The sequence below is a fragment of the Miniopterus schreibersii genome (genome assembly GCF_964146895.1).
Source record: "Miniopterus schreibersii genome assembly, chromosome: 13".
NCBI lineage: Eukaryota > Metazoa > Chordata > Mammalia > Chiroptera > Miniopteridae > Miniopterus > Miniopterus schreibersii.
In genome coordinates this window covers 58,568,164-58,580,756 of record NC_138113.1, presented here as the reverse complement: position 1 = coordinate 58,580,756, position 12,593 = coordinate 58,568,164, and positions in this window count along the sequence as shown.

The following is a 12,593-nucleotide window of genomic DNA, read 5'->3' as shown; positions in this document are numbered from 1 at the left end:
ACCTCAAACCAAAAAAAGTTGGTTTCTCAAATTCGAATTCCAAGTCCTAGAACATATTTCTGAGATTTTTTTAACTGAAACTGAAACTCACTATGTTGCTTTCTGCACATTTGAATGTTCATGTACTTTGACATTTATTTCACCCATCCCCAACCCTTCTCCCTCACCCCTTGGCAACCACCAGCCAACTATTAAGGGTGGTGGAAAAGTGGCAAAACTTTTATATTTATGGAATTAAAAAATAGAAAACATAAAAAGCCAACAGTGCTTAGGCCAGATGGATCTGATAAAATATCAAGCTGTGTGCTACGTGATATGAGTGTGGTACACAACTTACAGAATGTCAAAGCAGAAACGATACTGATTATGAAGCAGAATCAATCAGGCAGAACCCTGGCCCCCACATATCAGGAGTCAGTAGTCAGTTCAACACTCCAGATGCTAGAGCAAGTCAGAGTGATTAGGGGATTAGCCCTGCGTATAGAGCTGAATTCGTTATTTCCTTCATTTAACAAGATCAATTTGCTAAAGGACTCGCAGATGTCTATTTTTGGACTTGCTGACCTCCTAGGACTGGGAAATATTCTTCTGTCCAGCAGATCTTAGGAGAGTGACTTAACCTTTGCTGAAATATACATAACCTCCTAAGATTACAATTTAAGTTTTGACTGGCTGAAAATACTAATAAAATAATAAAAGTCTTTTAAACATTGATTCCTCTCTAGAAGAGTTCTGATCAATGATTTAATGGACCACTTTATCTCATTCCCTGGAGACTCCTCCACTAGGAAACACTAACCTCTAGAAGGACAAGTACAGTAAATGGCAATGCAAATGAACATCACACTTGGTTTCTACCAAGTAACAGCAGTCTGACACTGGGTAGTTTACCTAACTCTTCTCAGGGTTACATCTGGTTCCCAGCCATATATAAGGAACAACTTTACCTCCTGAGGACCAGATGGCTTATATCATGGAAAGGGATTTGCCGAAAGTAGTTCAGAAAGATTCATAATCTCCTGTGCTATGGTTTACAGACAGAACTAAACAAGCTATTGCTAGGAGGACACGTTGGCCCTGTAGCTTCTTTGAGAATCCATCCTTCAGCATCCACCAGCTTAGATCAAGGACCCTGAGCTGAAAACCACAGGGAACCAGTTGTCAGCTCACTCTGAGGAAGGGGTCTGTAACTGGGCCAACTTCAAGTCCATGGGCTCTGGTTGATCCCAAGTTTCCAAAAACAAAGACAAAACCTCAATACCTTCTGAAGGCTCTTACTGAGGACTGTTGCTGTCAATCACTTTCTAAGACATCCCAACATATTCACTCTTTGGATGACATACTTGGGGTTCCTTTCCTTCCCCAACCAATCCCCTACTGTCCGGATTGTGCCCTTTCCAATTACTGCATAACAAGTGACCACAACTAGCGGCTTAAAACATTACTTACTATCTCAAAGTCACCCTGGGTCACACGTCCAACTTGGTTTTACCTGGTTCTCTGCTGGGGGTCTAATACAGCTGAAATAAAGGGGTGTCTGGCCAGGATCCTACTGGAGGATCTATGTCAGAAGCCACCTCCAAGATCCTGGGCTGCGGGCAGGGTTCAGCTCCCAGTCGGAAGTGAGGTCAACACAGCTGGGCCTGGGGCCTGGACCCGAGGGTTGCCTACCTTTCTCGCCATCATGGCTCCTCCATCTAAAAGCCAGCGTCAGGTCCTCCTTGGGTGTCACTGATCTTCATGGCGTGGCATCTCCACCCACGTGGCACCTCCCGGTAGGTGAGAGCTCGACCTCCCCTAGAGGCCACCAGGGAAACCGTGTTTCTGAAGGCCGCCCCAGCCTAGCTCAGGACCACCCAGGGAACCTCTGTACCTTAAGCTCCATGCATTTGGGACTTTATACATTCAAAACGCTTCCTCAGCAGGTGTCTATGCAGCACCCCCTCAAGGGCTCCCCACCTCGGCTCAGGGCGGGGCATGCCGCTGACCCTCAGCAGCCATGGTTTCGGCCATGCCCTGTCCCCGCCTTTGCTCACTGCGCTGCCTCGCTCTAATTATTCACTGGCTGGGAAGTATCTGCGTCTCTGTTTCCCGCCCGCGAGGAAGTCCAGGGATCCCTCAGGCCCCGTCCTCAGGATTCCCTAACCCACGTTCCCCTCACTCTCTGAAAGAAGCCACTGAATCCGAAGGTAAGTACAGGCAGGACACCTCGGGGACTGTACCTGGGTGGAGTCCTGTGAGTCCGGCTTCAAGACAGAAGCGGTGCTGGAGCCAGGCCTTCTGGGCCAGGCCAGGGCGAAAATGGCGCTGCCGGAAGTGGGCCAGGGGTCGCAGGAAGTGGGCCTCGCGAAGTGAGCCTGTGGCGCATTGACTCCAGTCAGGCGAGGAAGGGAGCTGAGAGTCCCCCCTAACAACCAGCCCCCGCCAGGCCCTGCCAGCCAGTCCGACAGGCCTCACTCTGCAGTTAGCACTGCGCCTCCTCACAGGAAACCGCAGGCCCTTTCAAACTGCAGCCTCCGCTCTGGCCCCTGAGATGCTGCCCCCTGTAATGGTTTACTGGGTGGGGAGTGTCCCTACCAGGAAGACCCGAGCTCCCTCCGGCCCAGCCCCTGGACTCCCCTGACCCGCCTCCCCAGACACTCTGAAAGGAGCCACCCATCCAAAGTGTAAGTGCACGCAGGGCACCTCAGGGACTGTACCTGGGTGGAGTCCTGTAGGTCCGACTTCAAGACAAGCGGCACCGGGTCCAGGCCACCGTGGCCAGGCCAGGGCGAAAATGGCGGCGCTGGAAGTGGGCCTCCGGAAGTGAGCCTGTGGGGCATTGGCTCAAGTTAGGCGACGGAGGGCACGGAGAGTCCCCCCACCCCCACCAATTAGGCCCCTGCAAGGCCCGGCCACAGGCCTGGCTCTACATGTAGCACTGCACCTCCTCCCAGGAAGCCTTAGGCGCTTTCAAACTGCAGCCTCCGCGCTGGCCCCTGAGGTGCTACCCGGCTGTAATTATTTACTGGGTGGGAAGTGTCGCTGCCCCTAAGACCTGTGCTCCCTCAGGCCCAGCCCCCGTGCTCCCCTGACCTGCGTGCCCCACACACTCTGAAAGGAGCCCCTGAACCAGAAGGTAAGCACACAGGGGAACTTGGGAACTGTACCCGGGTGGAGTCCTGTGGGTCCGGCTTCGCGACAGAAGCGATGCTGGGGCCAGGCCAGGGAGAAAATGGCGCTGCCGGAAGTGGGCCAGGGGTGCAGGAAGGGGGCCTCCGGAAGTGAGCCTGTGGCCCCCTGGCTCAGTCAGGCCCCCGCGAGCATGGAGGCGCTTCCAAGCTGCAGCCTCTGCTCTGGGCCAGGCGGGCATCCAAGCGCCGCTCCTCAGTCCTCAGGCCCTTATAACCGGTGGGTTTTTTAAACAAGGGGCCCTTTAAACACCCGGCCCATTAAACACGTGGGCCCTTTAAGCACGTGAGCCCTTTAACCATTTGGCTCTTTAAGCAGGAGGTCCCCTTAACCAGGTGGGCCCCTTAAATGCAGGGCTCTGGAAGCACAGCCTCCCAGCTCCCTGCAGCCCAGCTCAGACTTTTGTCATTTCTTGTGGGTCGAGTTGCAGGTTTTCCAAGCCAGGTGTTTGGTGAGGTCCTGTCTCAGGTGAAGGTCTCACAAGTCTGCTGTTCAACGCTTTTCTCTCCAGGCAGCAGCTCAGCAGCTTGGGGCTTGGGTGGGTTCTGGGGAGATCTTGCCCCTGCCCCGCAGGCTCCCACGCGGTGCCCTCCCTGCGCACAGGGGCAGGAGCGCAGGTGCCACTGCTGGGCCTTCTCAGGGGACCTTGTTCCCTTTGCAGCAGTGCATGCAGGGCAGCCTGGGAGCAGGTGAGCTCAGTCGGAGGGGGAGCCCCTTGTTATTTGCATGTGACTTCGGGGGACAACATCCGTGACGGAAACGGGGTTGACACCTTAACTTCTTAGTGCACCTAACACTCGGTGCTACAGCAGGTCCACGTGGGGAGGCTTTTGAAACTACTTCAGATACCTGGGTTCAAGGCTTAGTTCACACTAAGGGACAACCTGGCTTCTTGCCCACGAGTTAAGGAATCCTAGTCCGAGACTGTTCTGTGGACCTTTGTATTTCCAGCAGTTCCCACCCATGTCTTCTCCCCGCTTTGAGTTCCATAGTAACATTTGCGCAGACCCAAGTAGCATCCTCCCCAAGCTCAAGGTTGCCCTGGAGCTCAGAGGGGGATCCTAGTTGAAAGTAGTGTTTACAGGTGTAATTAGTTAACGCTAATCAGTACTGCATTAAGGAGGGTCCACAGTCACTGCTGTCCTTAAGAGAAGGCCTCCTGTCGACATTTAGACTTGGGGAAAAAGGTCTTTTGACCCTGGAGGCAGAGTTTGGAGTTGCAGGGGGAGACCAAGCGTCAGCCTGGAGTGCTGGAAACCGCCAGGGGGGAACCAACACACTACCCGTGTTTGTTATACCTGCTCTGAGTTTGTGTCCTGTGACAGCTGGCATTGGTCTCAGGGACATTTAGTAAAGAGTATCTCTCCTGCTCTGCAGATGGCTTAGCTCTACCTCCTATGTCGCCTCCTTGTCTCTGCCCCGGAGCATCCATGACCCGTGTTTCTAAGCTGAGGGACAGGAGATGCAAGTAAGTTCTTTCGTACCACACTCGCCTCTTTCATTGAAAACTCCAGCCGGGCATGTGTTGGGGTGAAAAAGCAGGTAATTCTATCCATGGATATATGACATGTGTTGTATAAAATTTAAGAGTAATGGTTGGGTTCTGAATTCACTGGAACCTGGACCTTTCTGTGAACGTCCTTCGTTAGTAGAGGTGTGTTTCTGAGGCAGCCAGTTTGTCCTGCTTCCTGCCTGGTTTACTGTTCACGGTGGTGAGTAAACAAACACTGAGCTGCTGGAATCTGCTGGGAAGGACCACATTCAATTCTGGAGCTGGTTTCTTCCATCTGGGTGTTTCCTAGTTCCCCTAGCTGTTGGCTCACTTGTATTCACTCAGGTGTGGGCAGTTGCCATGTCCTGGAGAAAGTGTCCCTGGTATCCTGAGCCTGAGCTTCTTTGGGCTTGTCCCATAAGGGCTATTTTAAATGCTTATTTAATATCAGTCTCTTCTGTCAGACTGTGTGTACTCTTGCTGTTGCTGGAATAATGCTGAGAAAATTGTGAGCCATGCGTGCACCTCCCTGAATGGAGGAGTGAACTGGTCTGAGGGGCAGCATGAAGGAGGGATGCCTTCGGCCTTCCTTAAGTAGGTCCACGTGCCATTTTCCATGCTACACATAATACAAATGTTTCCTATTTATAATGTGGATGCTGACTTTTTCAACAGTAGCTTCTCCAGATGCCTGTCCTTAAAAGTACAAGAACACCACACCCAGTACGTTGGTTATTAAAAAGAATACCCTCCCCCCCAATGGACAATAAATGTGGGCAAGGATATGAGGAAACTGAAAAACTTGTACATTGCTGGTGGAAATATAAAATGGTGCTGCCTCTGTGGAAAATGGTATGGCAGCTCCTCAAAAATTAAAAATTAAGTCACCACTCCTAGGTGTACATCCAAAATAATTGAAGCAGGGACTAGAACAGGTATTTGTACAGGCATGTTCATAGCGTCATTCACAAAAGCCAAAAGGTAGAAGCAACCCAGTTGTCCACTGACAGGTGAATGGACACACAAAATGTGGTCTCTGCATACAGTGGAATCTTATTCAGCCTTGGAAAGGAAGGGACTTCGATCACATGCTACCATAGGGAGGAAGATGGAAAACATTATGCTAATGAAACCAGCCAGTGACACAGAACACATACTTCATGTGATTTTACTCACGTGAAGTACTTAGAGTGGTCAGATTCACAGAAACAAATTAGAATAGTCGTTGCCACAGGTGAGGGAAAGGGAAATGGGTAGTTATAGTTTAATGAGGACAGAGTTTAAGTTGGGGAAGATGAAAAATTCTGGAGATGGATGTGGTGATGGTTGCATAACAGTGTGAATCTACTCATTGCCCCTGAAATCTACAACTGATTAAGTGGTAAAACTTACATATATTTTTAGTTTTTCAATTGTGAGAAAATACACATATTACAAACAGGAAAGTGGTAATGCAGTGTCACCAAAACTTCAGATCTCTGTGTGGACTCCAGCTATTTGCAGGAAGACCCCTGCAGGTATCCATCCCTGGTATCTAAATGGGCTGGATTCTGTGTGTATTAGTAACATAATGATTGATGAAATGACCAATTTATTAATAAAATCTATCCAATTTACAGAGATATCTGGAACTTATGTCTGAGAAGGTTATTTTACAAACACTCATTGGGGAAATCATTGTGGAATGGAATGAAAATGGAACAGGGAGAGACCCATGGTTTCTGATGGGCTCTCTGCTATCTCGCATAATCATACATCCATTAGGTGTGCTGTGCCTGTGGTTACTATCTTATCCCCATCACCCTATCATTGTTGCTCAGGAAGAAAAGCTTAACACTGAAATTTGAAGTTTGTTTCTCGATTTTCCTCATGAAATAAGTTCCTGAGTTATTTCAAAATAAGCCAAGACTGTCTAAGGATAATTTGAAATACTGAGAAAGAATTCATTTACATGGAGTTAATCCTCCCGGCAATGGATAGCAACAAGGTATATAATCACCCCCTATCCAGTGGAAGCCCGCTCAGGACCGGCTGGAAGTGGAGACCAGAAAGCTCCCTTCATAATGAGGACAGTGCAGTGCTTAAGGCCTTAACCCCTTAATGATAGAAATTGGACTTGGGACTTTGGCACAATTTTCATGATAAAATCTTGTCTCTTATGGTTTATACATGAGTCAGTACAAGTCATTTGTAAGGCAATTAAATTTCCTTCAATAGTTTTATAGGCTTTTCTTGAAATCTTGACATTTTATATCTGAAGTGATTATTTTTAGTTTAATCTGTTGCTTGGAAATGTATTTTTAAAGTCTGATTTAATTTTTTAAAAAAAGGAGTAGGACCTTTATCATACATATTAGAGCTTCCCAGAGCCTACAATCCTGTGTCTTTGTTTTGAGAGCTAAAGAAGAGAAAAGAGTATTGCAGCAGTCAAACCAGCACATAGAAACTGTGTGGCTGGGGCTCTTTCACTGAATGGAAAGGGAACAGTAAATTTCGATCTGATATGTTATGTAGAAGTTACATAGTATTCTCCATCAAAAGCTTAGAAAACTAAATTAAAATCATATATCTTATCCCCATCCCAGTAGGTAATACAGCCTCAGTAATGAAATGAAACTGCATGAACAGATTTCCAATGAAATTCTTCATTGTATGAAAATAAAAATGATACAAATAACGCAATTTATCATATGTATCATATGTTTTCTCATCAACAATGCTGGAGTAAAGCTTACATACACTTGCACAACTTAATAAATCTTTACCCCATAGTAAACATTTCACAGAATTAAAACTCCTGTGTGAAGAGGGTAGGAATTTATTGCATCATGTGACACCCACATAAGCTGAGTAAGTTACCTTCACATGCCTATAGTCTCTGATGCAGTTTAGGAAAGAAAAAAGAAATCCTACTTATTTGTAAAGATCAAGTTGGCAAGTATAGCTATAAATATACTTTACTACTTGAGAACGTATTAGAGAAAATATAAACAAAGCTACAGTTTGAGAGAGTGCATATTATGTTATTTAAATAACACAGAACTTTTCCATAAACACTGCAGAACTAGCTGTGTGCTTTCCAGTCTTACATGTAGTCACCTTTGGGTATGGCTATCGGCCAACCTTCAGGAGCACATGGATGTGAAATGTTTGTTTAGTTTTATTTATGGAACTTTAGATATAGACTGTATTACTTAAGAAGTTATTTTTTTGGACCGTGATTCATGACATCCACTTTGACTTGTAATTTAATTCCTAAAGGAAAAGTAGTTCTATATTTTTGTTTGATTATTAGATACAGTATGCTTATAAAAATCAGCCAACTCGGGGAAGTATAGAGGAAAAAGGGAAAATCAGTTATATTCCAAATTTAGTGATCACCACTTCACACTCTGAGGCATATCCTTCCACACTCACTCCTATGCATAACTATTTAACACATACATGCATGCGACATACACTTTCTTACATGGGATTATGCAGTAGCTGTGGCGTTAGAACCCTGTTTTTTACCCTTATATATTTGACATATCAATAAAAGATCAGTGTGAAATTTTTGATTAGCTGCTTTATATCCCATTGCAGATGTACATGATTGATTATATCAACATATATGATAAAAATATATGCTACACATGATATGCTTTTAATATAGTATTCATTATAATATGTAATTTAATCATGATTTACTTAAGCAGTCACCCACTGATAGGTATTTTGTTTTATACTTGATAAACTACAATTATAAAGGAGTTGTTAGGTATATGCCATTTGGAAATGAAAATTTTAGCTCAGTGAGACTCGTTTCAGACTTTGGGCCTCCAATTCTGTAAGACAAACTTGTGTTCATCCACCAAGTCTTTGGTTACTTGTGACAGTGGCAATAGGGAGCCAGGGCAGCAGCTCATGTTCAGAGTCAGGCTGCTGTGAGGATTCAATGAGATGCTGTGTGTGAAGTGCTGAGCCCAATGCCTTGCATGGAGTAAGAAAGCAATAAATGGGACTGCTACTAATCTAATTATGTTGTAGCGTGCATACATCATAACATCAATAAAAGTCAAAAATAAAGACAGCCCTGGCCAGTGTGGCTTAGTGGTTAAGACCGTTGGCTTTGTGCGAGAGGCAACGCATCAATGTGTTTCTTTCACATTGGTTTTACTGTGTCCCCCACGCTCCCTTCCACTCTCTCTAAAAATCAATGGCAAAAATATACTCGGGCAAGTAGTAACAAAACAATAAAAAAAAGAGGACTGAACTACATTCTGCCAAAAACAATAAGAATTCTTGGATCTACTGGTATGCAACATCTAGGGAGAGATTGAAAACCTTACCGTTTATGGTATCAGGATATAAACTGTCACAAGCATTAACAATTAGAGAAAACAGAAAGCACAGGAGAGACCCAGTATCCTTTCTATGCTATGGAGCACGTTAATGAATATAAACACTTGGAATAAATCTCATTATTTCAACAAAACTTGATGGCATCAACATTCCTCAGGGTGTAAGATACTCAGAATTTTAGTTTTCATGCCTAGCTGCCCTCCACCGACAGCTGGATATGTCGAGTCTCAGTGGGTTAATGTGGAGAGGAGTTATTCTGCCCCCCAGCCCTGACTATGAGTTCAATCCATCTTAACAGAACTGTGTTCCAAATGACATCCACCATTCACAGCTTCTAAATTGATTATCCAATTACACATATGACGTTTTCAATTGTTTTAGAGGAAAACACATTTACTTCTATTTATATTTATTTACACAAGAGTATCAACATACTCAGAGTTCCTGTTGTAGTCTACTGTTCACTTCAGTTTCTGTGATGCAGGAGTCAGTATTTTAAGCTTAAGGCGGTGTTTCCTTTCCCGAATTGGGGAAGAGTTTTAAACACTGAGCTTGGTGTTTTTTTGGTGATACACCTCCTTAGAAATATTTTTTAAAATAATTTAAAATATTGATTTCAGAAAGGAAGGGAGAGGGAGAGAAACATTAATGATGAGCGTCATTGATTGGCTGTCTCCTGCATGCTCCCTACTGGTAATCGAGGCTGAAACAGGGCATATGCCCTAACCGGAAATCAAACCCTGACCTCCTGGTTTATGGGTCAATGCTCAACTGCTGAGCCACCTTGGCTGGGCTAGAAATATGTATTCATACCTCAATTCTGGGCAATACATTCTCTATGGCTCTTTTCCCTTCAAAACTGCAGGGTGAGCACTGCTGTGACCAGCCCCCAGCTGGACTGTGGTGACATGGGCAGCACAGAAAATGCCCTGTACTGACTAGAAAGTAAAGGTCAGTTTGCTGTTATTTAGGGACCATCTTTAGTCTACTGTTGACTCGGCAGGCCACAGAAACTTAAGGACTCCTATTGGTCTAAACTGACATAAGCCCTTCATTTATTCATGTATTCACAATAAATGTTACATGAAAACTTTCCTTGGTAATGTGGGGTTGATCCTAAAGGGAAGAAAGGAGCAGAAACTGAGTGAATCTACCATGTATAAGGCAGGATAGAGGCAAGACCAATGCCAGGGTTCATGTTGGAACAGGATATGGGATACTGGGAATAACGAGTCAGGGTGCTGTTTGGTAAGGAGCAGGAAACCCCAGTTCACACTAAAGGTTCTCCAAAGTGTGTTTATGTGCACACATTTTCAGATTCTCAAATTATTGCTGGTCATTAAACATAATTTATAAATATCACAACTAGTTTCAGGGCAGGTCAGAGAGTGTATGAACACCCATAGTTTTGGACTCCTCTTGGTGGCCCCCCAGCAATGTCAGGTTTGATAAATAACTGTTTACTTCCACAACTCTGTTGTTTACTCACAAGGGTACATTCTTAGCAGCCTTACTTGTGGGATTTCCTTGAACTCATATCTGTTTAGAATTTTGTATCATACACTTGCTCAATAATGTTCCCAGTCTTCTTAAATGTGAAACGTTTAAACGTCATCGTCTCTGTTCATGGATGCATCTGCTTATTCTATCTGTATAAGTATTTTGATGATAGTATTTGCAATTTTCCTCCATCATTTTCTCCCTCACAAATTTTTCTTGCTAGTTTCGGATTTCCAGTTGTCAATCTGCTCTTCCAGGTACAGTGGTCTGTCTCAGGGGTCTGGCTGTACCACCTGTCTCCTCACCTTCTTTCTCCACAGCCTCCAGGTCTTGGGAGCTGCAGGTGTGGATGGTCAGGTTTTGGGTGTCTACTATGTAGGATGATCTGTCTGAGCTCTTCTGTGATCAATGTCAAAACTCATCTTGCTTGTAGAGTTAGGAGTTGAGGCTTTTATTTTATTCCAATAATATCTTCTTGTTCCAGAATCATTTGTTAATACAGGCTTTCCTTTCCCATTTTATTGATGTGTCATCTTTGTTGAAAGTCCATTGACTGCATTTGAGTGAGAATGTTCTGGAGTCTTGATGCTCATCCAGTTTTCCATTTGTCTCTACAAACACTAGGACTACTCTTAGTGAACATGGAGTTTGTCATCCCTCCCCACGAGCAGAGGTCATAGCATCCTACCCGATTCAGACCAAGGGGATCTACAGGCAATGAAGACAATGCAGTTTGAGTTTGCACATTGGAGACAGTCTAACGGAGGGATGACATATAAAATACAGAGTAACTGCTGGCAGGAGACCCCATGAGTCACATTTCTCCTGTCTCACAGTGGAGAGGGTGGTGAGTTTGAGACTGCATTCTGGTAAACACCGGGAGCACACGTATTTTATGTTGATAAGCAGCTTTGGATCCTCAATAATGAAAATGGGGAGCCCTGAGTGGAGGTACTCCAAATAGAAATAGTGTACTGTCTGGCAGTGTTCCTCAGTGGTTGGGTGTTCTACCGGGCACCAGGAAGTTGCAGGTTTGATTCCCAGTCAGGGCACATGCCTGGGTTGTGGGTTTGATCCCCAGCAGGGAATGTGCAGGAAGGAGGCAGCTGATGAATGCTGATGTCTCTCTCTCATTGATGTTTCTCTCCCTCTCTCTAAAAGAAAAAACATATTAAAAGAAACAAAATACTGTCTTAAGGCGTAGGGTGTGGCTAAAGTTTTTTACTGAAAATCATTGTGGGTTACTTGGACAAAGAAATAAGTTTCTGTGTGCCAGAGCCTGCCGGCAGAGTCGAACGGTCCTGAGGAAGGGGTGAGGATGGAGAGAAGACAGACACAAAAAAGATGGGATCACGAGGACTGCAGCTCGTGACTGCTGCAGCCCTCAATTTATTTTCCAAGCTCAATTTATACCGGCGCTGTTGTTTTTGCTGAATAAGCACCCCGCCCGGCATTCCTTCCCCTTGCTGGATACAAAGTAGTTCTTTCCAGGCTGCACAAACACACTTTCAGCGTAAACATCCTGCCTCCTGCAGGAGCTCAGACCTTGGTAACTATCTTTGTCTCAGCTTCTAATGGGAACTTTTTGGGAAGGATTGAGTCCTTGGCTTGGTATGTGGCTTGACTGTCCCTTAACCCTTCAGGCCAGGGCCAGCTTCCTCATAAGCCTTTCTAGAATTTATGGCCGCAAACTAAATTAGTATCGCCTTGGTGCCTCAAGGTCTGGGTCAGGGAGCAGGAGAGCACTTCTGCAGCTCACCCAGGCAGCTCCTCTGTGCCTGGGGCCACAGCAGCTCACCCACATCTCCCTGGGAGCAGGGGAGCACATCTGCAGCTCACCCAGGCAGGTCCTCCGTGCCTGGGGCCACAACAGCTCCCCACATCTGTGTAATTATTTAGAATTATTAAATAGGTGATAAGCAAAATGATAGAGAACAGAGCAGCCAACAACATCCAGCAAGACAAGACTGTGAAAGGAACACCTTCCAGCTATTTTAGTCTTTTTAGAATTACCTAAAACAACATTAACTTTTCCCTAAATTTTTAAAATTTAAATACTACATTTAGTAATTCGTTTTATTTATTT